This window comes from Hypanus sabinus, chromosome 15, assembly GCF_030144855.1.
Source record: "Hypanus sabinus isolate sHypSab1 chromosome 15, sHypSab1.hap1, whole genome shotgun sequence".
NCBI classification, from domain to species: domain Eukaryota; kingdom Metazoa; phylum Chordata; class Chondrichthyes; order Myliobatiformes; family Dasyatidae; genus Hypanus; species Hypanus sabinus.
In genome coordinates this window covers 57,040,652-57,063,670 of record NC_082720.1, presented here as the reverse complement: position 1 = coordinate 57,063,670, position 23,019 = coordinate 57,040,652, and the positions used below count along the sequence as shown (strand labels likewise).

Genomic DNA, 23,019 nt, shown 5'->3' with positions numbered 1-23,019 from the left:
TGACTCCAATATCAGCATATTCATTCTTAGATAAAGGGCCCAGAACAGCTCACTATACTCCAAGTGCAGTCTGATCAATGTTTTATAAAGCCGCAGTGTTAGAAGGGAACTCAACCAATGAGGCAGCATCTAATGCAAGGGAATAAGCATTTGATGTTTCAGATAGAAACTATTCATTAAGACTCTGTTGAGGACCGTTTTTTGTGTGTCACTCAAGAGTTCCACATTTGCAGAATCTCTTGTGTTAATGATAAAGATCTATCTGGCCCCCAAATAATAGTTCATGGTAAAAAATTTGCCATATTCACTTCTTGTGGACTATACCTGATCCTACAGGCACAACAATATAATTGACTGTTAACTGTTCTCTGAACAGTTTAGCAAGCCATTCAATCATCACCAATGAGCTTTCAAGAACCTGCTCAAACATTACAAGGAAACCCACATGTGCTTATCACCTACCACCCTCCTTCTGATGAATATTCAGTACTTCACCAGAACAATGTTTGAAAGAAGCATTGATGAAGGGTGTTAGCCCAAAACATGGAAGGTTTATTCATTTCTATAGATGTGCTTGGCCTGGTGACTTCCTCTAGCATTTTGTATGTGCTGCTCTGCACTTTCAGCTTCTGCAGCATTTCTTGTGTTTATATTGTTGCATGCAATTGACGATAAACTGGACTGGTCACAGAACACTGAGGCTGTCTACAAGAAGGGGCAGAGCCGTCTCTATTTCCTGAGGAGACTGAGGTCCTTTAACATCTGCTGGATGATGCTGAGGATGTTCTATGATTCTGTGGTGGCCAGTGCTATCACGTTTGCTGTTGTGTGCTGGGGCAACAGGCTGAGGGTAGCAGACACCAACAGAATCAACAAACTCATTCGTAAGGCCAGTGATGTTGTGGGTGTGGAACTGGTCTCTCTGACGGTGGTGTCTGAAAAGAGGATGCTGTCCAAGTTGCATGTCATCTTGGACAATGACTCCCATCCACTCCATAATGTACTGATTAGTCACAGGAGTACATTCAGCCAGAGACTCATTCCACAAAGATGCAACACTGAGCGTCATAGGAAGTCATTTCTACCTGTGACCATCAAACTTTACAACTCCTCCCTTGGAGTGTCAGACACCCTGAGCCAATAGGCTGGTCCTGGACTTGTTTCCATTTGGCATGATTAACATTATTATTTAATTATTTATGGTTTTATATTGCTATATTTCTTCACTATTCTTGGTGCGGCTGTAATGAAACCCAATTTCTCTTGGGATCAATAAATTATGTCTGTCTGTCTATGTAAAAAGACAACACAATGCACTTTGGCTAGGAAAATTAAATGACCATCACAAAATGTGAATTGGCTGCATCATTTTTCATCTAGCTTGGGAAGTCATGAAGATTGTACAGTACTGTGCAAATGTGTTAGGCATGTATATTAGTTAGGGTGCCTAAGACTTTTGCATAGTACTGTAGTAATGTCATGTATTGCACTGTACAGCTGCCACATAACATATATGAGTGATGATAAACTTGCTTCTGATGTAAGTGCCTATTGTGGAATGAGAGTGGAAAAAGGGCAGGGCTTGCTGAGGGAGCAGGAAACACCAGGGAGACATTCTGTAATGATCAATAACCAGTTGTTTGGAATCAAATGATCTTGCCTGCTGTCTCAGGGAGGGATATGTCTGTACCCGCACCATGACCACCAACCCTTCCAGTACTTCTTCCTTGCCACCTGTCCCACACCATTTCCACGGGACTCCAGACTGTGCCTAAGACTTTTGCACAGTGCTGTAGCAGCAAGACTTTGTCTGTGGCAGGTAAAGAATTAACTAAGATGTGAAATAAACCTGCTTAAACTTTTCCTTCAAAATCCTCAGAGAGTTCTCACTCCATCATCCTCCCCCACCTATCCACCTTCCCCCTTTCCTTGGTGTTACCTATCACTGGCCAGCTTGTACTCCTCCATCCCCAAACCCTTCTCCACCCCTGCCTTCTTATTGTGGCTTCTGCTCCATTCATTTCCAGTCCTGATGAAGGCATGAAATGTTGACTCGACTGATGCTGCCTGACTTGCTGAGTTCCTCCAGCATTTTGTGTGCATTACTCTGGATCGCCAGCATCTCCAGAATCCCTAGTGATTCCTCATAATCTGTCACATGAGCATCTCTCCCTGTTAATCATCATATTGACGATATCTGAAGACTCATCTTCACATTGAGCAGATACTCCCCTTTATTGAAAAGGGAGTATTATTTCTAAATTTATTTATTATTTATTTCTAATTATTTAATTTAGTGATACAGCATGGAGTAGGCCCTTCAAGCTTTATTTGTCATGTACATCAAAACATACTGTGAAATACATTATTTGCATAATTGTCCAATACATACTGAGATGTGTTTGAAGCATCCAGCAAGTATCACCATGCTTCTAGCACCAAGGTGGAGTTCCCACAGCTTATTAACCACAACTCAAATGTCTTTGGAATGTGGGGGAAAGCCAGAGCACCTGTAGATGCTTAGATCATACAGTTACACAGAACATATACCTTCTTACAGACAGGAATGGGATTTACATCTGGCATAGTAAAATATTTCACTCCCACGCTGTCCTGTGTTATGGCAGTGAGTTAAAAGATAAACTCAAATCTGATCTGTGGGCTCAAAAACAGGCATCCATGACACACTTAGAACCAGCAGCAGCTGCAGAAGTATACCCCACCATAATATATAACTTCATGGCGATCATACACCATCAATAGAGTCTAGTGAGGGATTACTCCCAAGCTGCATAGACAAGTATGGTAGAAGCAGCACTGGGTACATCTAAAACTTTGTTGTGACACGATGGACCTGTGACACACTACAATGTGTAAGTGAAAAATATACTGCAGATGACACAATCTAACGAAAAACAGAAACTGCTGGAAATGCTCAGCAGGTCATACTGCATCTGTAGGAAGAGAAAAAGAAACAATGAGACCTTCCATCAGAAGTACAGTAGAGAACACAATGATTGCAGATGACAGAAGTAAGCAATTGATTGAATCAAAGCTGTGCTGTGGTGTTAGAACTCAGATGTTAATTATTATCACTGATTTATATGAAACAAAATGTATTCCTTTGAGGCAGCAATACTCTAAAATCATAAGATTATTACAAATTACAGAATTAAGAAACAAAAACTGCAAATAAATACACAAATAAAATAATTAATAGTCACATAAGTAAATGAATGAATAGATAGAAAGAATTATGAGATGTTGTTCATGAGTTTATGAAGTATTCAGAAATAAGAAGGTGCAGGGGAAGAAATTATTGGGTTGGGCCTACAGGCTCCTATACTTTCACACCCCCACCCAGTGGTAGTAAAGGAAATGGTCACGTCCTGTGTCTTGTATGGTAAAGGTCCACAGAAATGGATGCCACCTTCTTGAGGAACTGCTTCTTGAAGATGTCCTCTGTGGTGAGAACGGTTTCATTCTGGTCCTTTGATCCACACCACTCCAGCAAACCTACAATCACAATTGCCCCTAATCTAATCACATGACATTTACAATGACCTATTAACCTACCCAGAATGTTTTCGACTGTGGGAGGAAACCAGAGCACCTGGGGGAAAACCGATACTTTCCATAGGGTTTACATTCAGAAACTCTTTACAGGACAGTGCTGGAGATGAACTCCAAACTCCAGAATGCCTGAGCTGTGATAACATCCAGCTGACCACTATGTTACTGTGGCACCCGAATATAGTTGTACCCATAATGCAGCTGGCTGAGTCTACAAAACTCTGTAGCCTTTTGTGATCCTGTGCATTGGAGCCTCCATACCAGGCTATAATACAACCAATCAGAATGGTTTCCACAGTACACTTGTAGAAGTATGTATGTTCTGTCAGTGTCTTTGGTGACATACTGAATTTCCTCAGTCTCCTAATGAAGTAGAGCTACTGGCATGTCTTCTTCATGATTGTATCCATGTGGCCAAACTTAGACCCTCCCAAGGTGTTGACACACAGGACCTTAAAGTTTTACTCTTTCCACCGCTGATCCCTCGATAAGGATTGGTGTATGTTACTGATTTTCATCTAATTCTTCAATGACTTTTCTTCCAATATAAGGTGATAATAGGTAAACTTGGGTAATGATTGAAGTTCAATTTCACTTTTAACTCCTCAGCAAGTAGAGTTAACCTGCCTGTCTGTAGTAAGACAGTCTCAACACTGGTACAGCTGGTAGAGACACTGTCTCAGAGCATCATTAACTCAGGTTCAACCCTGACCTCTTGTGCTGTCTGCTTTGAGTTTGCATGTCTTCATGGTGAGGGTGTGGGTTTACTATGGGAGTTTGGTTTCTTTTTAACACTGGATTGGTAGGTTACATAAACACTGTAATATACTTCTGGTGTGTAGGTAAGTTGTACCATCTCTTTTATTTAGAGTTCCAGCATAGAACAGGCCCCTCCACCCCAATGAGCCATGCTGTTCTGCAACCCACCTATTTAATCCTTGACTAATCACAGGGCGACTTACAATGATCAATTAACCTACTAACTGATAAATCTTTGGACGGTGGGAGGAAATTGGAGCAGCCAGAGTAAACCACATGCTTATGGGAAGGACATACAAATTTCTTACAGAGAATGCAGGAAATGAACTCCAAATTCTGACTACCTGAGTGGTACCATGGTGCCCTTGGGGGAAGGTGCTTGGGGAGAGGGAGGCAGAGATGGAAATGTGAGGAAAATAAAATGGGTTAGGGTCGGCCAATTATGAACAAGAAAAAATCTTCAGATGCTAGGAATCCAAGCAACACTCACAAAATGCTGGAGCAACTCAGTAGGCCCGGCAGCATCTATGGAAAAGAGTACAATTGGTGTTTTGGGCCGAGACCCTTCACTAGCCTACTAAGTACCCAGGACACCTTCAGGGAGTGGTGTCTCAGAAAAGCAGCATCCTTTATTAACGACCTCCAGCACCTAGGGCGTACCCTTTTTTCCTTGTTACCATCAGGTAGGAGGTACAGAAGCCTGAAGGCACACACTCAGCAATTCAGGAACAGCTTCTCCCCCTCTGCTATCCGATTCCTAAATAGACATTGAACTGTTGGACACTACCTAATTTTCTTTAATATCAGTAATTACAGTAATTCTTTTTTTTTGCACATTCTTTAATCTATTCAATATATGTATACATATCAATCTTATTGTATTAGGGAACTATTTAATAATCTCATCTGAACAGGACAGAAGTTGTCCTTGAGCCTAGTGGTATTTTCTAATTGATGGGAGGGGAGACAAAAAAGAATGTCCAGGATAGGTGGCATTTTTGATTATGCTGTTTGCCTTACCAACACAGAGGGATGTGTGTACAGAGACTGTGGAGGGGTGGCTGGCATTCACAATGTGCTGAGCAGTTTCCTCCAGTCTTTGTAGTTTCTTGCAATCATGGGCAGAGTGATTTCCATACCATTCCATACCAAAATGTGATGCATTAAATAGGCTGTTTTCTATGGTGTACATATAAAAATTGGCTAGGATCAAAAAGGACATGCCAAATTTCTTTAGCCACCATAACAAAAAAAGAACACAGAGAAATTTTGTTTGCAGTAGATACCAAGTGACATGGAAGAAAAATGGTTCAATTAGACTATCACTTATTCTATTTCCACAGGTCATGAAGAAGCTTTCTGTCTTCAATTTGATTACAGCAGTTTAATTTCCTCTGAGAATTTTGTACACATCAGAAGTAACCAAATAGTGCACTACAATGATTCATTAATACAGTCACTTGCTTACTGTCACCAGTGACATCATAGTCTACCCAGTTACTTTTACAATGACAATAGTCTGGAATTCCTCCATGCGCCATGCGCAAGGCTCGGGATACCTCCACTTCCGCTATAGCACCTACCCTCATGTATCCGAGCTTTCAGGGCCCGGATTGGCCTCACCAGTCACCCTTGGACCCACAGTCACAAACCCTCCACCTGACAGAAGTCGTGGTCGTCTTCAACTCCGAAGGACGAACAACAATGTAAAAATCTGGAATATGCAGTAAGATATTCAGCTCTTCCTGTACCTGTCCATCGTTCAATTGTACGATGACTAACCTCTACCTCAACATAAATTTTCCAATTTCTGAATTGTACCTTCTGACATGCATTTTAAACAAAAATAATCTGTTCAAGGGATAGAGTTTAAGAGATGCGATGTAATGATGCAGCTATATAAAACTCTAGTTAGGCCACACTTGGAGTACTGTGTCCAGTTCTGGTTGCCTCACTATAGAAAGGATGTGGAAGCATTGGAAAGGGTATAGAGGAGATTTAACAGGATGCTGCCTGGTTTAGAGAGTATGGATTATGATCAGAGATTAAGGGAGCTAGGGCTTTACTCTTTGGAGAGAAGGAGGATGATAGGAGACATGATAGAGGTATACAAGATATTAAGAGGAATAGACAGAGTGGACAGCCAGCGCCTCTTCCCCAGGGCATCACTGCTCAGTACAAGAGGACATGGCTTTACTTAAAGGGGAGGGAAGTTCAAGGGGGATATTAGAGGATGGTTTTTCACTCAGAGAGTGGTTGGTGCATGGAATGCACTGCCTGAGTCAGTGGTGGAGGCAGACACACTAGTGAAGTTTAAGAGAATACTAGACAGGTATATGGAGGAATTTAAGGTGGGGGGGTTATATGTGAAGCAGGGTTTGAGGGTCAGCTCAACAATGTGGGCCGAAGGGCCTGTAATGTGCTGTACTATTCTATGTTCTATTCTATGTTAAACTACAATTTTTAACTGATATTTTATTAGTATTGTTGATGGGAGTTGCCGATATTGAAGTTTTTTTTCTGAAGAAAAGTTTCAGGTTGGAACCCTTCAGTGAATAACATACTTTAGTATCTTCCATTATTTTAATTGATTGTTCTTTAATGTTAAACCCACAGCATTATCAGTTCATATCCTGCACTAAGTGCTAATAGAAAGAAAGCATAGCAATGTCTCTACTTTCTTAGAAGTTTACAATAATTTGGCTTGCTTGTGAAAACTTTGACAAACTTCTACAGATGTACGGTGGAGAGTGTATTGAGAGATTGCATGGAAAAAACTACAAAACATAGTGGATAAAGCTCAATCCATCACTGGTCAAGCCCTCTCCACTACTGAACACGTCGACATGGAGCGCTGATGCAAAAAAGCAGCATCCGTCATATGGGACTCCCAACATCCAGGCCTTGCTCCCTTTTCACTGCTGCCATCAGGAAGGAGGTACAGGAGACTCCAGACCCACACTACCAAGTTTAGGGACAATTATGAACTCTTAACCATCAGGCTCTTGAATTGGGGGCATAACTTCACTCAACTTCGCTCACCCCATCACTGAACTGTTTCCACAAGCTATGGACTGATTTTCAAGGGCTCATCATCTCATGTTCTATTTTTGCTTATTTATTATTATATTTTTATTTTTCCTTAGCTCAAGCTGATAAAACCTGAGGTATAGGCAAAGCCAAGTACACTCATTTCTCAATTGCTAGGAACTTTCAGACTCTCCCAATGGTGTTTAGTATTGTGGCTTTCCAGAGATTTACATAAATATTGCTGTGCAGGCCTTTTTGTTTAATGCTACGTTGTAGTGACTTTGAGATGATACCAGTTGTAGATATTACTATTGGGACAATGTATACCCTGTTCCTGTTTAATTGTCTTTCAGTTTCAGTTCAGCATATTTCTGGTGTTTTTCACTTTTTGATTTCTGTATGTAATGAGTGTTTGGAATGGCTGTATCTATTAAGTAAGTAGTTGTTGCCTATTTATCCTGTAATATTAAATCCAGACTGTTATTATGGATTGTCCTATCCATAATAATGGACCAGTCGTAACATAATTTGCAGGACTTTGAGTCTAAAACTGGATCAAACTTGTAACTGGATCAAACTAAGCTATGGTATCTTTTATGATTTTGTATTTTAAAGCAAGATTTTGGTGAGTGATGTTTGCCACTTGATTGTGCCTGTGTAAGTAATCAGATTGAGTTAAAGCTCTGCAGGGTCCAGTAAACTGTTGGATCATTTCTGGTTTCTCTTGGCATCTTCTGCATTTATTGTCTTGAATTTGTTACTCTTTTATTAAGTATTTTTCATATTTTTGTGTTAACAAATTGGTCCTGTATTGCTACACAGAACCCCTCCGTTTCTTCCTTTTATTATTATTACTATTATAACCATATAACCATTTAACAATTACAGCACAGAAACAGGCCATCTTCACCCTTCTAGTCTGTGCTGAATGCTTACTCTTACCTAGTCGCACTGACCCGCACTCAGCCCATAACCCTCCATTCCTTTCCTGTCCATATACCTATCCAATTTTACTTTAAATGACAATATTGAACCTGCCTCTACCACTTCCACTGGAAGCTTGTTCCACATAGTTACCACTCTCTGAGTAAAGAAATTCCACCTCGTATTACCCTTAAACTTTTGCCCCCTAACTCTCAACTCATGTCCTCTTGTTTGCATCTCCCTTACTCTCAATGGAAAAAGCCTATGCACGTCAACTCTATCTATCCCCCTCATAATTTTAAATACCTCTATCAAGTCCCCCCTCAACCTCCTACGCTCCAAAGAATACAGACCTAACTTGTTCAACCTTTCCCTGTAATTTCGGTGCTGAAACCCAGGTAACATTCTAGTAAATCTTCTCTGTACTCTGTCTATTTTGTTGACATCCTTCCTATAATTCAGTGACCAGAACTGTACACAGTACTCCAAATTCGGCCTTACCAATGCCTTGTACAATTTTAACATTACATCCCAACTCCTATACTCAATGCTCTGATTTATAAAGGCCAGCATACCAAAAGCTTTCTTCACTACCCTATCCACATGAGATTCCACCTTCAGGGAAGTATGCAACATTATTCCTAGATCATTCTGATCTACTGCATTCTTCAATGCCCTACCATTCACCATGTATGTCCTATTTGGATTATAAGCATTATAAGCATTATAAGCACTCACACTTATAAGCATTAAACTCCATCTGCCATCTTTCAGCCCACTCTCCTAACTGGCCTAAATCTCTCTGCAAACTTTGAAAACCTACTTCATTATCCACAACACCACCTACCTTAGTATCATCTGCATACTTAATAATCCAATTTACCAGCCCATCATCCAGATCATTAACGTATATGACAAGCAACATTGGACCCAGTACAGATCCCTGAGGTACACCACTAGTCACCGGCCTCCAACCTGACAAACAATTATCCACCACTGCTCTCTGGCATCTCTCATCCAGCCACTGTTGAATCCATTTTACTACTTCGATATTAATACCTAACAATTGAACCTTCCTAACTAACCTTCCGTGTGGAACCTTGTCAAAGGCCTTAAGGAAATCCATATAGACAACATCCACTGCTTTACCCTCGTCAATTTTCTTCATAACCTCTTCAAAAAACTCAATGATTTCTCAAACATGACCTTCCATGCACAAATCCATGTTGACTGTTCCTAATCAGACCCCGTATATCCAGATAATTATATATACCATTCCTAAGCATACTTTCCATTAGTTTACCCACCACTGATGTCAAACTGACAGGCCTATAATTGCTAGGTTTACTCTTAGAACCCTTTTTAAACAATGGAGCCACATAAACAATATGCCAATCCTCCGGCACCATCCCCGTTTCTAATGACATTTTAAATATTTCTGTCAGAGCTCCTGCTCTAACCTCCCTCAGGGTCCTAAGGGATATCCTGTCAGGATCCGGAGATTTATCCACTTTTATATTCCTTAAAAGTGCCAGTACTTCCTCCTCTTTAATTGTCATAGTTTCCATAACTTCCCTACACATTTCCCTTACCTTACACAATTCAATATCCTTCTCCTTGGTGAATACCGAAGAAAGGAAATCGTTCAAAATATACCCATCTCTTTCGGCTCCACACATAGCTGTCCACTTTGATTCTCTAAAGGACCAATTTTATCCCTCACTATCCTGTTGCTATTAAAATAACTGTAGAAACCCTTTGGATTTATTTTCACCTTACTTGCCAAAGCAACCTCGTATCTTCTTTTAGGTTTTCTAATTTCTTTCTTAAGATTCTTCTTACATTCTTTATATTCCTCAAGCACCTCATTTACTCCATGCTGCCTATATTTATTGTAGATATTATTATAATCTTAAATTTTTGTATTTGCACAGTTTGTTGTCCTTTGCACATAAGGGTCTGTCCGTTTTGTTGGCTCTGGTCTTTCATTGATTCTATTTTGTATGTTTGTATTTACTATGAAAGTCTGCAAAAAGATGAATTTCAGCATTGTGTATGTTGATATACTGTGTATGTACTATGTTGATGAATTTACTGTGAAGCTTTAAAGCTTCTCTCTCTCTTTGAGAGAAAGGCTCTTTTACTATAACTTCATTCTCTCCAACTTGCAAAGAAGTCTTTTCAGTATGGGACCATGAATGAGGGAATTTAGTCATTGTGGAAGACTAGAGAATGAGGGATTCATGATTGCAGGATAAAAAGAGGTAAGCAGAGATTTAAAAAGATGTTCAGATGACCAATACAATGCTAAGGTAATACAGACAGTGAGGCTGCCTCATTACATGAGACCCAGATAAAATCCTGACAAACACAAGGAAATCTGCAGATGCTGGAAATTCAAACAACAATACACAGAAAATGCTGGTAGAACACAGCAGGCTAGGCAGCATCTATAGGGAGAAGCGCTGTCAACGTTTCAAGCCAAGACCCTTCATCAGGACTAACCGAACGGAAAGATAGTAAGAGATTTGAAAGTAGTGGGGGGAGGGGGAAAAGCGAAATGATAGGAGAAGACTGGAGGGGATGGGATGAAGCTAAAAGCTGGAAAGGTGATTGGCGAAAGTGATACAGAGCTGGAGAAGGGAAAGGATCATGGGACGGATCCATGATCCGTGAAGGTGGGGGGGAGCACCAGAGGGAGATGGAAAACAGGCAGACAACTAGATATGTCAGGAATGGGGTAAGAAGGGGAGGAGGGGCATTAATAGAAGTTAGAGAAGTCAATGTTCATGCCATCAGGTTGGAAGCTACCCAGCCGGTATATAAGGTGTTGTTCCTCCAACCTGAGTTTGGATTCATTTTGACAATAGAGGAGGCCATGGATAGACATATCAGAATGGGAATGGGACGTGGAATTAAAATGTGTGGCCACTGGGAGATCCTGCTTTTTCAGGTGTACCGAGCGTAGGTGTTCTGTGAAACAGTCTCCCAGTCTGCGTCGGGTCTCAACAATATATAAAAGGCCACACCTGGAGCATCGGACGCAATATACCACACCAGCCCACTCACAAGTGAAGTGTCGCCTCACCTGGAAGGACTGTCTGGGGCCCTGAATGGTGGTGAGGGAGGAAGTGTAAGGGCAGGTGTAGCACTTGTTCCGTTTACAAGGATAAGTGCCAGGAGGGAGATCGGTGGGAAGGGATGGGGGGGTGGGATGAGTGGACAAGGGAGTCGCATAGGGAGCGATCCCTGCCAAAAGCAGAAAGAGGGGGGGAGGGAAAATGTGTTTGGTGGTGGGATCCCGTTGGAGGTGGCGGAAGTTATGGAGAATTATATGTTGGACCTGGAGGCTGGTGGGGTGGTAGGTAAGGACAAGGGGAACCCTAACCCGAGCGGAGTGGCGGGTGGATGGGGTGAGGGCAGATGTGCGGGAAATGAGAGAGATGCATTTGAGAGCAGAGTTGATGGTGGATGAAGGGAAGCCCCTTTGTTTAAAAAAGGAAGACATCTCCTTCGTCCTGGAAAGAAAAGCCTCATCCTGAGAGCAGATGCGGCAGAGACAGAGGAATTGTGAGAAGGGGATAGCCTTCTTGCAAGAGACAGGGTGGGAAGAGGAATAGTCCAGGTAGCTGTGAGAGTTTGTAGGCTTATAGTAGATATCAGTAGATAGGCCGTCCCCTGAGATGGAGACAGAAAGATCAAGAAAGGGGAGGGAGGTGTCGGAAATGGACCAGGTAAATTTGAGGGCAGGGTGAAAGTTGGAGGCAAAGTTAATGAAGTCGCCGAGGTCAGCATGCGTGCAAGAGGCAGCGCCAATGCAGTCATCAATGTAGCGAAGGAAAAGACGGGGATGGATACTGATATAGCCTTGGAACATGGACTGTTCCACAAAGCCAACAAAAAGGCAGGCATAACTGGGACCCATATGGGTAAAATCCTGACCTCTGGTTTCGTTCTGTAACCACATAGGTTCCCTAAAGGTAATTAATTTTTTTTCATGCAGGAGGTTCTGTAGATGCTGGAATTCTTGAGCCACATGCACAAAATGCTGGAGAAACTCAGCAAATCGGGCAGCAACTATCGTCCCTTTTGAAGAAGGGTCTCGGTCTGAAATGTTGACTGTTTACTCCTCTCCATAGATACTGCTTAAATTGCTGAGTTCTGAATTCAATAATCTTCCTCATTGCAAAGATGTGTTGATGGATAAGTTGGCAGTCTACTGTAAATTATCCCTAGTGTAGGTGCTCATTAAACTGACAGGCAATTGATACAGTATAGGTATACAAGGAAATGAGTGGGAAACTGGCATAATGCGATGAATGGTTTTCCATTTTTGTAACACAATTTAAAAATCAGAAAGGGACTAAAGTTTTGTTGGGACAGATTGAGAGGAAATGGTCTAACTGACATTTCATAATCACAGGATATGGTTTTGAAGTAATTATAATAGATAAGGATTGCTTTATTTTCATGTAACATTAATTGTTTCAGTTTGTCTGAAAGGAAGATGGCAGCAGATTTAAGTGTAATAACAGTATTGATTGAACATGAAAAGCCAAGAAAATTAGTGTTTTGAAGAAAGAGCTGAAGAATGAACAGATTTTGTTCATCAGCAGACTGAGAATCCTGTTTCAATATCAGAATCAGGTTTAAAATAATTGACATATATTGTGAAATCTGTCATTCCTCTGCACAGTACAGTGCAGTGCAATACATAAAAAACTATAAATCACATCTATCTATATATAGACATAGATACATATATTGTTGTGATTTATAGTTTTGTTTCATGGTTTGGTTCACTGCTTGTTCAGAAATTTGATGGTGGACTGGAAGAAGCTGTTCCTAAAATGTGTCACTGTTTTTAGGAGCCATTTTCCACATGGGACAGGAGGGAGTGAAGTGCAGAGGCTATGGTATCACCAGTAGACCGATTTAATTGATAAGTGTGGAAAATCAGTTTTAAGCAGTCCATGCCATAGTATAAGTCAGGTAAGATTGTATCCTCTCTAAAGCCAACATTGTTTTCTAGATAGGTGATGTATAATGCCTGATGTTATATCTTATCAGGCATTCTTGGTTGAACAAAGAAATACAACAGAGTCACCGAAGATCTACACACAAGTGCTGACAAACAACCAATATGAAAAAGAAGCCAAATTATGGAAGTACAAAATCAATCAATCAATAAATAAACAAATAAAATAATGCTGAATTGTAGAATCCTAGAAGGTGAGTCCATAGATTGTAGAAACTGTCCGGTGTTGAGGGGAGTGAAATTACCATATTGGTTCAGGAGTGTGATGGTTGAATGGTAACAACTGTTCCTGAAACAGGTGCACTCAGTAGTATTCTCCAAATGACAGTCTGAACAGATACTTTCTTCTCACTATATATTAGTATTATTAAATACTTAACTTTATCTGTTTAGTTTTGCTAACTGATTGGTTCCTTGATTATACTTCTTGCTTTACATTTAGAAATTGGATTTTTTGATCAAAATATAAGCATTTTATTCACTGAAGTTTATTCTTTACTACATAGATAGGCAGGTAATATTGGAAAGTTTCATAAGCACAAAATAATGGGAATAATGAAGATGAGCGTAGAGAGTAGGTCTTTCAGTGTCACTGAAAATGGGCCCACATGAACAATAGCTATTTTGCTAACAGAAGAAAGGGAGAGATTAGTGAAGGTGCTGTTCCTCATTTTCCAGTACGTCTTCACTATAAAACTGTTGCCGAATAACTGGAATACTGGTAATATAGTTTATTAGGTTGAAACACTAACAGTGACATGGTAGTGTTGCTATTAGCATGATGCTATTATAGCTTGAGGCATTCCAGGGTTGAGGGTAAATTTCCCAGCCATTCTGTAAGGAGTTGTTTTCCCCGAGGAATTCATGGGTTTTCACCAGATGCTCCAGTTTCCTCCCACAGGTTAAAGACATACTAGGTAGGTTAATTGGTCATTGTATATTGTCCCTTGATCAGATTAGGGATAATCGGGGTTGGGGGGGATGCTGAGATGGAGCGGCTCAGAGGGGTGGAAGGGCCTACTCTGCAGTGTATCACTGAATAAATAAATAAAAAGGTAGAAATGAGTCAATCGTCACAAATTGCTGAAAACCTTAGTTTCAACAGTTAGCTTCAGCTTGTGAAAGAATGTTTATATCTCAATATCCCATTTAAGTTTTATATAGTCATAATTAGGAGGGTCAAAGGAGATGACACATTTCCTGTAGCCTATATGGATTTTAAAATATATTTAACGTAGATCCACATGGAAAACTCATTTTTAAAGTTTAATCATCTGATCAAAAGGCTATTGTTGGTGAGTGTGATTGAGTGTCTTGTGGGTATCACAGGACTCCATACTAGGATTGTATTTCATAATGTCAATAACTTGCAATTACGTGTAAGGCAGCAGATTAAGAGGTTTTGAAGTTCAAAGTAAATAGTACTATCAAATTATGTATGTGTCACCAAATGCTACCATGGGATTCATTTTCTTACAGGCATTCACAGTAAAACAAAGAAGTGCAATTGAATCAATAAAAAAACTGTATATAAAGACAGACAAATTGTGCAAATACAAAAAGAAGTAAGTAATAATGAAAATAAACAAATAAGTAAATAAATAAAACTAAGAACATGGGTTGTAGAGTACTTGAATGTGAGTCCATAGGTTGGGTTCAATGATCAGTTCAATGCTGTGGTGAGTGAAAGTGTTCTCTCTGGTTCAGAAGCCTGATGGTTGAAGGGTAATAACTGTCCCTGAACTTGGTGGTGTGAGACCCTAGGTTCCTGTAGCTCCTTTATTGTTAGCAGCGAGAAAGGAGCATGGACTGGATCATGGGGCGTCCTCAATGATCGATGCTGTTTTTTTTTTATGGGAAGCTCTTTGCAGATGTGCTCATTGGTGGTGAGGACTTTTTCTTTAATGCACTGGGCTGTATCTACCACTTTTTTGCAGACTTTTCTAGTTTTCAAATGACAAAAGCATTCACCATTTGTTGTGTAGTCTGGAGAAAAATATCAATGGACTAGTCAGGAGTGCAGAAAATATCATTCAGCCTGGTGAAGTGTGAAATTATATTTAGAAATTAAATTTAGGATGGACAAGCAAAGCAATTCAATACCTTTTAAGATGTTAAGAAATGTGGGGAAACAAGGGTACATTTGATTGCATGTCCTTAGATCCCCGATGGCATGTGAGCATGTACGTAAACTGGTTAAAAAACTAGGATTTTTCATGTATTGGAAGAAGAAAATTAGAAAATATATAGAATTTCTCTCTCACTAATTAGTTACAGTGAAAAGATTACACAAAATTCCATCATTGCAATGCAGGTAGAATGTAGTCTCACTAACAGTAGTACATAAAGCTTCATAGAAACACAGAAAACCTACCACACAATACAGACCTTTCAGCCCATAAAGCTGTGCAGAACATGACTTTACCTTAGAAATTACCTAGGGTTGCCCATAGCCCTCTATATTTGTGAACTGTTTGTACCTGTCCAGGAGTCTCTCCAAAGACCTTACCATATCCGCCTCCACCACTGTCACTGGCAGTCCATTCCATGCACTCACCACTCTCTGCATGAAAAACTTACCCCTGACATCTCCTCTGTACCTACTTCCATGCACCTTAAAACTGTGCCCCCTCGTGTTAGTCAGTTCAGCCCTGAGAAAAAGCCTCTGACTATCCACATGATCAATGCCTCTCATCATCTTATACATCTCTATCAGGTTAGCTCTCATACTCCGTTGCTCCAAGGAAAAATAGCTGAGTTCACTCAATCTATTCTCATAAGACGTGCTCCTCAATCCAGGCAACATCCTTGTAAATCTCCTCTGCATTCTTTCTATGGTTTCCACTTCCTTCCTATAGTGAGACGACCAGAACTGAGCACAGTACTCCAAGTGGGGTCTGATCAGGGTCCTATATAGCTGCAACGTTATCTCTTGGCTCTTAAACTCAATCCCATGGTGGATGAATGGAAATGCACCGCATGCTGTCTTAACCACAGAGTCTACCTGCACAGCAGCTTTGAGTGTCCTATGCACTCGGACCCCAAGCTCTCTCCGATCCTCCACACTGCCAATAGTCTTACCATTAATATTATATTCTACCATCATATTTGTCCTACCAAAATGAACAACCTCGCACTTATCTGGGTTGAACTCCATCTGCCACTTCTCAGCCCAGTTTTGCATCCAATCAATGTCCCACTGTAACATTTGGCAACCCTCCAAACTATCCAGAACAACCCCAACCTTTGTGTTATCAGCAAATTTACTAACCCATTCCTCCACTTGTTCAGTAACATGTTTTCTCAAATTGTTGGATATTTGTTATTATGTAGTTTTTTAATATGGAGGATGGGCTGTAGAATGATTTAGTTGAAATATGTAAAATGATGAATTGGGGGCTACTACCTATTTTACTGAGGTGCAGTTACTCAAAATCAGTGTTAAGAAAATAATTTGTTGAAGAGTTCCAGCTGAGTTGAAAAGAAAACAGGCACTTCAGGAGATCTGAGCTAATTGAGAATGAATTTGTAAAAGCAGATGATGTTCGACCACATCAAAAATTTTTTTGAACATTTAAGAGAGGGTGTAGATGAACAGAATGCAGCAAGTTCTGTCAAAGTAGATCTTAAAAAAGAGTTTTTAAAATTAGCACATAAAATGTTTATTGACATAATTGACCTCTTCAGTGACCGCTTGGATAAAAACCAACAGGATGTAACATGCTTTATTTTGTTGTATAATTTCACATTGCAGTGCTCCTACCTGCAGTGTTGGGATCACAATTTGTTTCTACGAGCGCATAAGCACATTCTACAAAGTGTAAATGTGTAAAATATAATGTGCAAATGTATTCATAAAATTTATGTGCATAATGGACCTTGGAATACAGAGTAAAATTTCAAAACATGTAAGTGAGATCAAACCTGGGATGTGGCAAACAGTGGGGAAAGTTTTCAATTAATTGCAGTAATACATAGATGGGCTCACAGTGCATTTATTTATTTATTTTTGTTTATTTTGTGATACAGTGTAGAATAGGCCCTTCTGATCTTCAAGCAATGTTGCCAAAGCAATCCCAGCAACCCCGCAGCCCCGATTAACTGCAGCCGAAACAGGAGAGAATTTACAATGACAAATTAATCTAGGAAGCTCAGAGACCTCAGCCTTGACGCTGCCTTTTAGCAGCTGGATTCTGGCCTTCCTATCAGATCACTGGCAAGTGGTAAGAGTGGGCTCCCTCACCTCCACCCCTCTGACTCTCAATACAGGAGCCCCTCAGGGCTCTGTATGTAGTCCCCTGGTTTACTCCCTGTGTACTGATGACTGGCTCGCCACCCACAACTCTACTCTGCTAAATAAATTTGCCAATGACACTACACTGATTGCCCTAATCTCAAACAATAACTAAGGGAAGAAGTCATCTTTCTGACACAGTGGTGTCAAGAAAACAATCTATACCTCAATGTAGTGAAAACAAGGGAGCTGGTTGTGGGTTACAGGAGGAATGCAGACAAGCTAACCCCTATAGACATCAATGGATCTGAGGTTGGGAGGGTAAACAGCTTTAAATTCCTTGGCATACACATCACCGAGGACGTCATGTCAACTGTACACACCAGCTGTGTGGTGAAAAAAGCACAATAGTGTCTCCTTCAGTTCAGACATTTGAGGAAGTTTGGTACAGACCCCAAATCCTAAGAAATTTCTATAGCGGCACAATTGAGAACATCCTGACTGGCTGCATCACTGCCAAGTATGGGAACGTAACCTCCCTTAAACGCAGTATTCTGCAGAGAATGGTGCGGACGGCCCAGCACATCTGTAGCTTCCATTGTGAACTTGCATTTGAATTTGTGAACTTCCATTGATTCAGGATATTTACAAAGACAGGTGTAAGATAAAGGCCTGAAGCATCATTGGGGACCCGAGTCACCCAACCACAATGTACTCCACCTGCTACCATCCAGGAAACGGTACCACAGCATAAAAGCCAGGATCAACAAGCTCTGGGACAGCTTCTTCCACCAGGCCATCAGAGCGATTAACTCACGCTGATTTGAGTGTATTTCTATGTTACATTGACTGTTCTATTTATTATAAATTATATGATTGCACATTGCACGTTTAGACCGATAAGTAACATAAAGATTTTTACTCCTCATGTATGTGAAGGATGTAAGAAATAAAGTCAATTCAGTTCAGTTCAATTCAATTTTAGCACCTCTTTGGGAGGAAACTGGAGAGCCCAGGGAAAACTTAAACAATCTACGAGGAGAAAGCACAGAGACTCCTTCTAGAATTAAACTCTGGAACGGCCTGACCTGTAACAGTGTCACACTAATTGCTACATTACTGGGGCGCCCAGTCAAGGAGGAGATGGAATTTAACATGAAGAAGTGGAATGTGATGTCCATAAGTGAAGAGCTATACAGAATTTTTGATGCAGTTCTAAAGAATGTGCAGAAAGAGAGGGACATGAAGTTTCAAGGTGGTGGTGAAGGGAAATGACTAGAGATATTGCAAAGACTCATAGATAGGTATATGGATGAAAGAAAAATCAAGGGTTCTGTTGAATGGAAGCAATATATTGAATCTTCAAATAGTTTAAAAGGTTGGTATAACATCATGGACGGAAGGGCCTTTAATGTGGTGTACTGTTCTAAGTTTTATTCATAGGCTGGCAGGGTTGAGATTTGTCTCTGCCAAAGAAGATGTCAGGCACTCTTTCTCTCCACTAGCCTGCAGGTCACTTTTGGGAAGGTGCAGCACCTGCTCCTGCCCCAAATCATAGGTCACATGAAGCCACGCGAGCAGGTGGTGGATTGTCATTGAGCAGCTGCTGCATATCACAAGTTCTCGTTATGCGGCACTGATGCCAGGCAAACAATTTCTGAAGGGTATTGATAATGGCTGGGGTTTACCTGTCTTGAAAAGACACTCTCCAGAAGAAGGCTATTGCAAACCACTTGTAAAAAAAAATTGCCAAGAGCAATCATGGTCATGGGTAGAGCAACAGAGTTAAGGGCACCTTCCCCATAGGCAATGATCCCTTGCTTGGCAGACGGATTAAAGACAGATGGAAAACCATTATCATCCACATCATACAACACAGCACATAATGATGATAATCTTCAATTCATGTCCATTTTAATCGCTGTTAATGTATCTGCCTCAACTACTTCCTCTTTCAGCTCTTTCACACCCTGAGTGAGAAAAGTTGACCTTCAGGTTCCTATTCTGACTTCTCACCTTAAACCTATACCTTCTGGTTCATGATTTTCTAATGCTGGGAAAAAGACCGTGCACGTTGAACCTATCCCTCTGTGTTTTTGTACACCAGCAGAAGATCAACATGGAGTGGAATCTGCAGGTGATTAAGGTCCTATGCTTGTAGAGGTCTCATGTTTGGGAGGTACTTTTGGAGAATTCTAGGCAAATAACTACTGCAAATATTTTACATGGTACATACTTGAGCAATGTGTGCCATTGCTGTAAAGAGTTGATATTGAGAGGATATTTCCAATAGTGGAGGAGTCTAAAACCAGAGGACACAGCCTCAGAATAGGTCATCTCTTTACAGCAGAGATGAGAAGGTATTCCCTTAGCCAGAGGGTGGTGAATCTGTGAAATTCATTGCACAGATGGCTGTAGAGATGAAAGATTTTGGTACATTTCAAGCAGAATTTGATAGATTCTTGATTACAGTGTCTACAGTTACAGAAAGAAGGCAGGAGAATATGGTTAAGAGAGCTAATGAATCACTGTGATTTATGAAGTTGCAGACCTGCTGGCTGAATGGCCTAATTTGCTGCTATATCTTATGGTCCTATTGTCTTAATGGTTTGCCTGTTTACTGGAATATCACCTGATTGGGTTGCTTTTTCCAGGATAATGTTCAGGTTATCTGAAAGCAGTTTGCTGCTTTTCTGGGCTCATAGATATTATTCCATTATGCTTCAGCTTTGTGCTCGGCAGGTAGTTGGAGTATTCTGGGTTGTCAGGTAGTGAGCCACTTGCTGCAAGATACACAGACTCTTGAATGATGCTTTTCACTGTATGTTTTGATGTTCATGTGACAATCTTTAAAAAAATTCTTTATCTCTTTAGTCACTCTGGAAATTGATGGTGAGAGATACAGTAATAGTAATTACATTGAATGCCAAGGGGACATTATTGATACTATTTTATTGGGGAAGGCCATTTTCTGACAGTTTTGTGGCAAGAATATAATTTGCTATTTGTTAGCCCATGCCTGAACATTGTCTAGGTGTTACAGCATGTAGCCATCTGCTGCTTCACTTGCAGAAGAGTTGCAAATGGAATAAAATATAGTGCATTAATAATTTAATTTCTCTACTTCGAACATGATCTGCAGCTGGAGATGGTTTGCTCTTGCACACTGCCATGAGGAACATCTGCAGAGATGTCCTGAGGCTATTTCCTTTGACAGAGATGATCATAGATCAAATGTCTTGGTCTAGGAATACATTGGAGATAATAATTTTTTACATAATCAGTGGCAGTCATCTGGAGCCTATGCTAGAAATGGGCATAATCAGCATTTGATGGAAATAGCTTACATGACTACAGGGATGGAATGAGGGAAGGAGACGGACTGGCTTACTGTAGCATAGACTTCATGTTCCCAGTGCCTCACTTTGCGCATTAATAATTCTATGATTTTATCTCTCTAGATTAGTGACAGAGCCATGGATGGAGCAATGTGGGAACATTGCAAATCACTGGTTGAATTTATGAAGCAGGCAGAAATCCTCATGCAATTTTAAAGCATTTGGGTAAGTATTTGAATGATCATAACCTGATTTTAATTATATACTGGCTTAATATGTATTTTTTTACTGGAAACTGTTTCAGAATTGTATTCATCTGTGTACAATCAGATCTGCATTTTAGTTTCAATTAATTCTTCTCCATTGTGACATCTAAGCACACTATCTCATTTTCCAGGTCAACAATGGATTTATATCCAGTTTTCTCTGCCTTTCAAAATTACAATATGAATAATATTTGGAACCTTTTTTTACAGCACGGATGGTCCTCACAACCCAATCTTAATACCTGGAACAGTCATAATATAGTGCATTATGGAAACCTGCCTTTTTATCCAATGCATCCATGCTGAACATGCTCTCCACCAAGGTAGTCTCGTGTTCCTGCATTTTGTCCACATCTTGTTAAAGCTTTCCTGTCCATGTATTTATCCAAATAACTTTTAAATGTTGTTATTGTATCTGCCACAACAATTTCCTCTGGCAGCACCTTCCATATGCACAGCAAAGTCTCTGTGAAGAAGATGTCCCTGATGTTCTTCATAAATCATTCAGCTTGACATTAAACCTATACCATCAAGTTTTTAGCTCCCCCTTCCATGGGGAAAGGACTGTCTGCATTCACCCTATCCATATCCCTCATTATTTCATATAGCTCTATAAGGTAGCTCCCCTCTTAATTACCTATATCTCACGGAATAAGGTTCTAACCTGCCCAAAATCTCTCAATAAATCAAGCCCTCAAGTCCTGACAGCATCCTTATCAATCTTCTTTATACTCTTTCCATTCCAATTATATCTTTAAGTCCTGTTTCAATTATCAATTAGTTAATGCTACTCTGGAGCAGCTTAGACTAGTATTGCAGGGGTCTGGGATCTGGGGCACCAGGTCAGTAAGTGAAGGATCGGACAAGAAGGTAAATGTCTGGCTAAGTATTGAAAGGCAAAATTGAAATAACAGGTATGATGGGTCGGATGGTTTAGAATGTGTATTCTAATGGTAGGAGTATTATGGGTAATGGTGATCGATAGAGCATGGATCTGTGCATGGAACTATATTGTGGCCATTAGAGAGACTTGGTTGTGAGAGGGGCAGGAATGGGTGATTAATGTACCAGGTTTTTGAATTTTTAGAAAGGATAGAGAAAGAGGTAAAAAGTTGGGGGCGGGGGGAGAGTTGCACTATTAATCAGGGATAGTATTATGGCAACACTCGGGAGACGTAATGGGTTCAAACACTTAGACTATTGGGTAGAACTCAATAATATGTGTGATCAGACTGATGGGATGATACGACAGGGCCCCTAACAGCCTCCAGGACCTTGAGGAACAGGTATGTAAACAGATTACAGAAATAAAAGGATATTGTCATGGGGGATTTCAACTTTACTGATATAAACTGGAACCGTCCTAGTGCTAGGGATTTAGATGGGGCAGAATTTGTTAAGTGTCTCCAGGCGGGTTTCTTAAATTAATATGTAGATGGTCCAATGAGAGGAGGGGCTATACTAGATCTCATGTTAGGTAGTGAACCTGGCCAGATGACTGACTATTTAGTGGGTGAGCAGTTAATGACCATTAACTTTCAGGATAGCTGTAGATAACGCCACGTATGGTCCTTACAGGAGAGTTTCAAATTGGAGTAGGGCAAATTATAAGGGAAGTAACCATGAAATAAAAAGAGTTATTTGGAAAAAAAAAATTCCAGCAAGCCCACATCAGACATCTGGAGAATGTTTAAAGATCAAATGCACAGAGAACAGGAAAGGTATGCTCTTGTTAGAGGAAATGACAAGGAAAAAGGAAAAGTAGACCAGAAGACCTTAAGACTATAAGATATAGGAACAGAAGTAGGCCTTTTGATCTATTGAATCTGCTCTGCCATTTAATCATAGGCTGATCCA

At 40.4% G+C, this 23,019-nt stretch overlaps 1 protein-coding gene and 1 long non-coding RNA gene across 3 annotated transcripts in view; one reads left to right on the top strand and one right to left on the bottom strand.

The window, feature by feature from the left end:
* The window catches only part of LOC132405245 (protocadherin gamma-A10-like), a 278,617-nt gene that overhangs the window by 172,194 nt on the left and 83,404 nt on the right, over window positions 1-23,019 (bottom strand). The window lies entirely within an intron of this gene.
* LOC132405555 (uncharacterized) overlaps window positions 1-23,019 on the top strand; it is a 45,577-nt gene that overhangs the window by 6,366 nt on the left and 16,192 nt on the right. Inside the window, exons 1-4 of one of the 2 annotated variants that reach the window (XR_009515913.1) lie at window positions 13,371-13,518; window positions 14,804-14,889; window positions 21,020-21,121; window positions 21,373-21,485. This is a non-coding gene — a long non-coding RNA (uncharacterized LOC132405555). Of the gene's footprint in view, window positions 1-13,370; window positions 13,519-14,803; window positions 14,890-21,019; window positions 21,122-21,372; window positions 21,486-23,019 lie in introns of those variants that run through there. The other variant, XR_009515914.1, reaches the window with a different exon arrangement.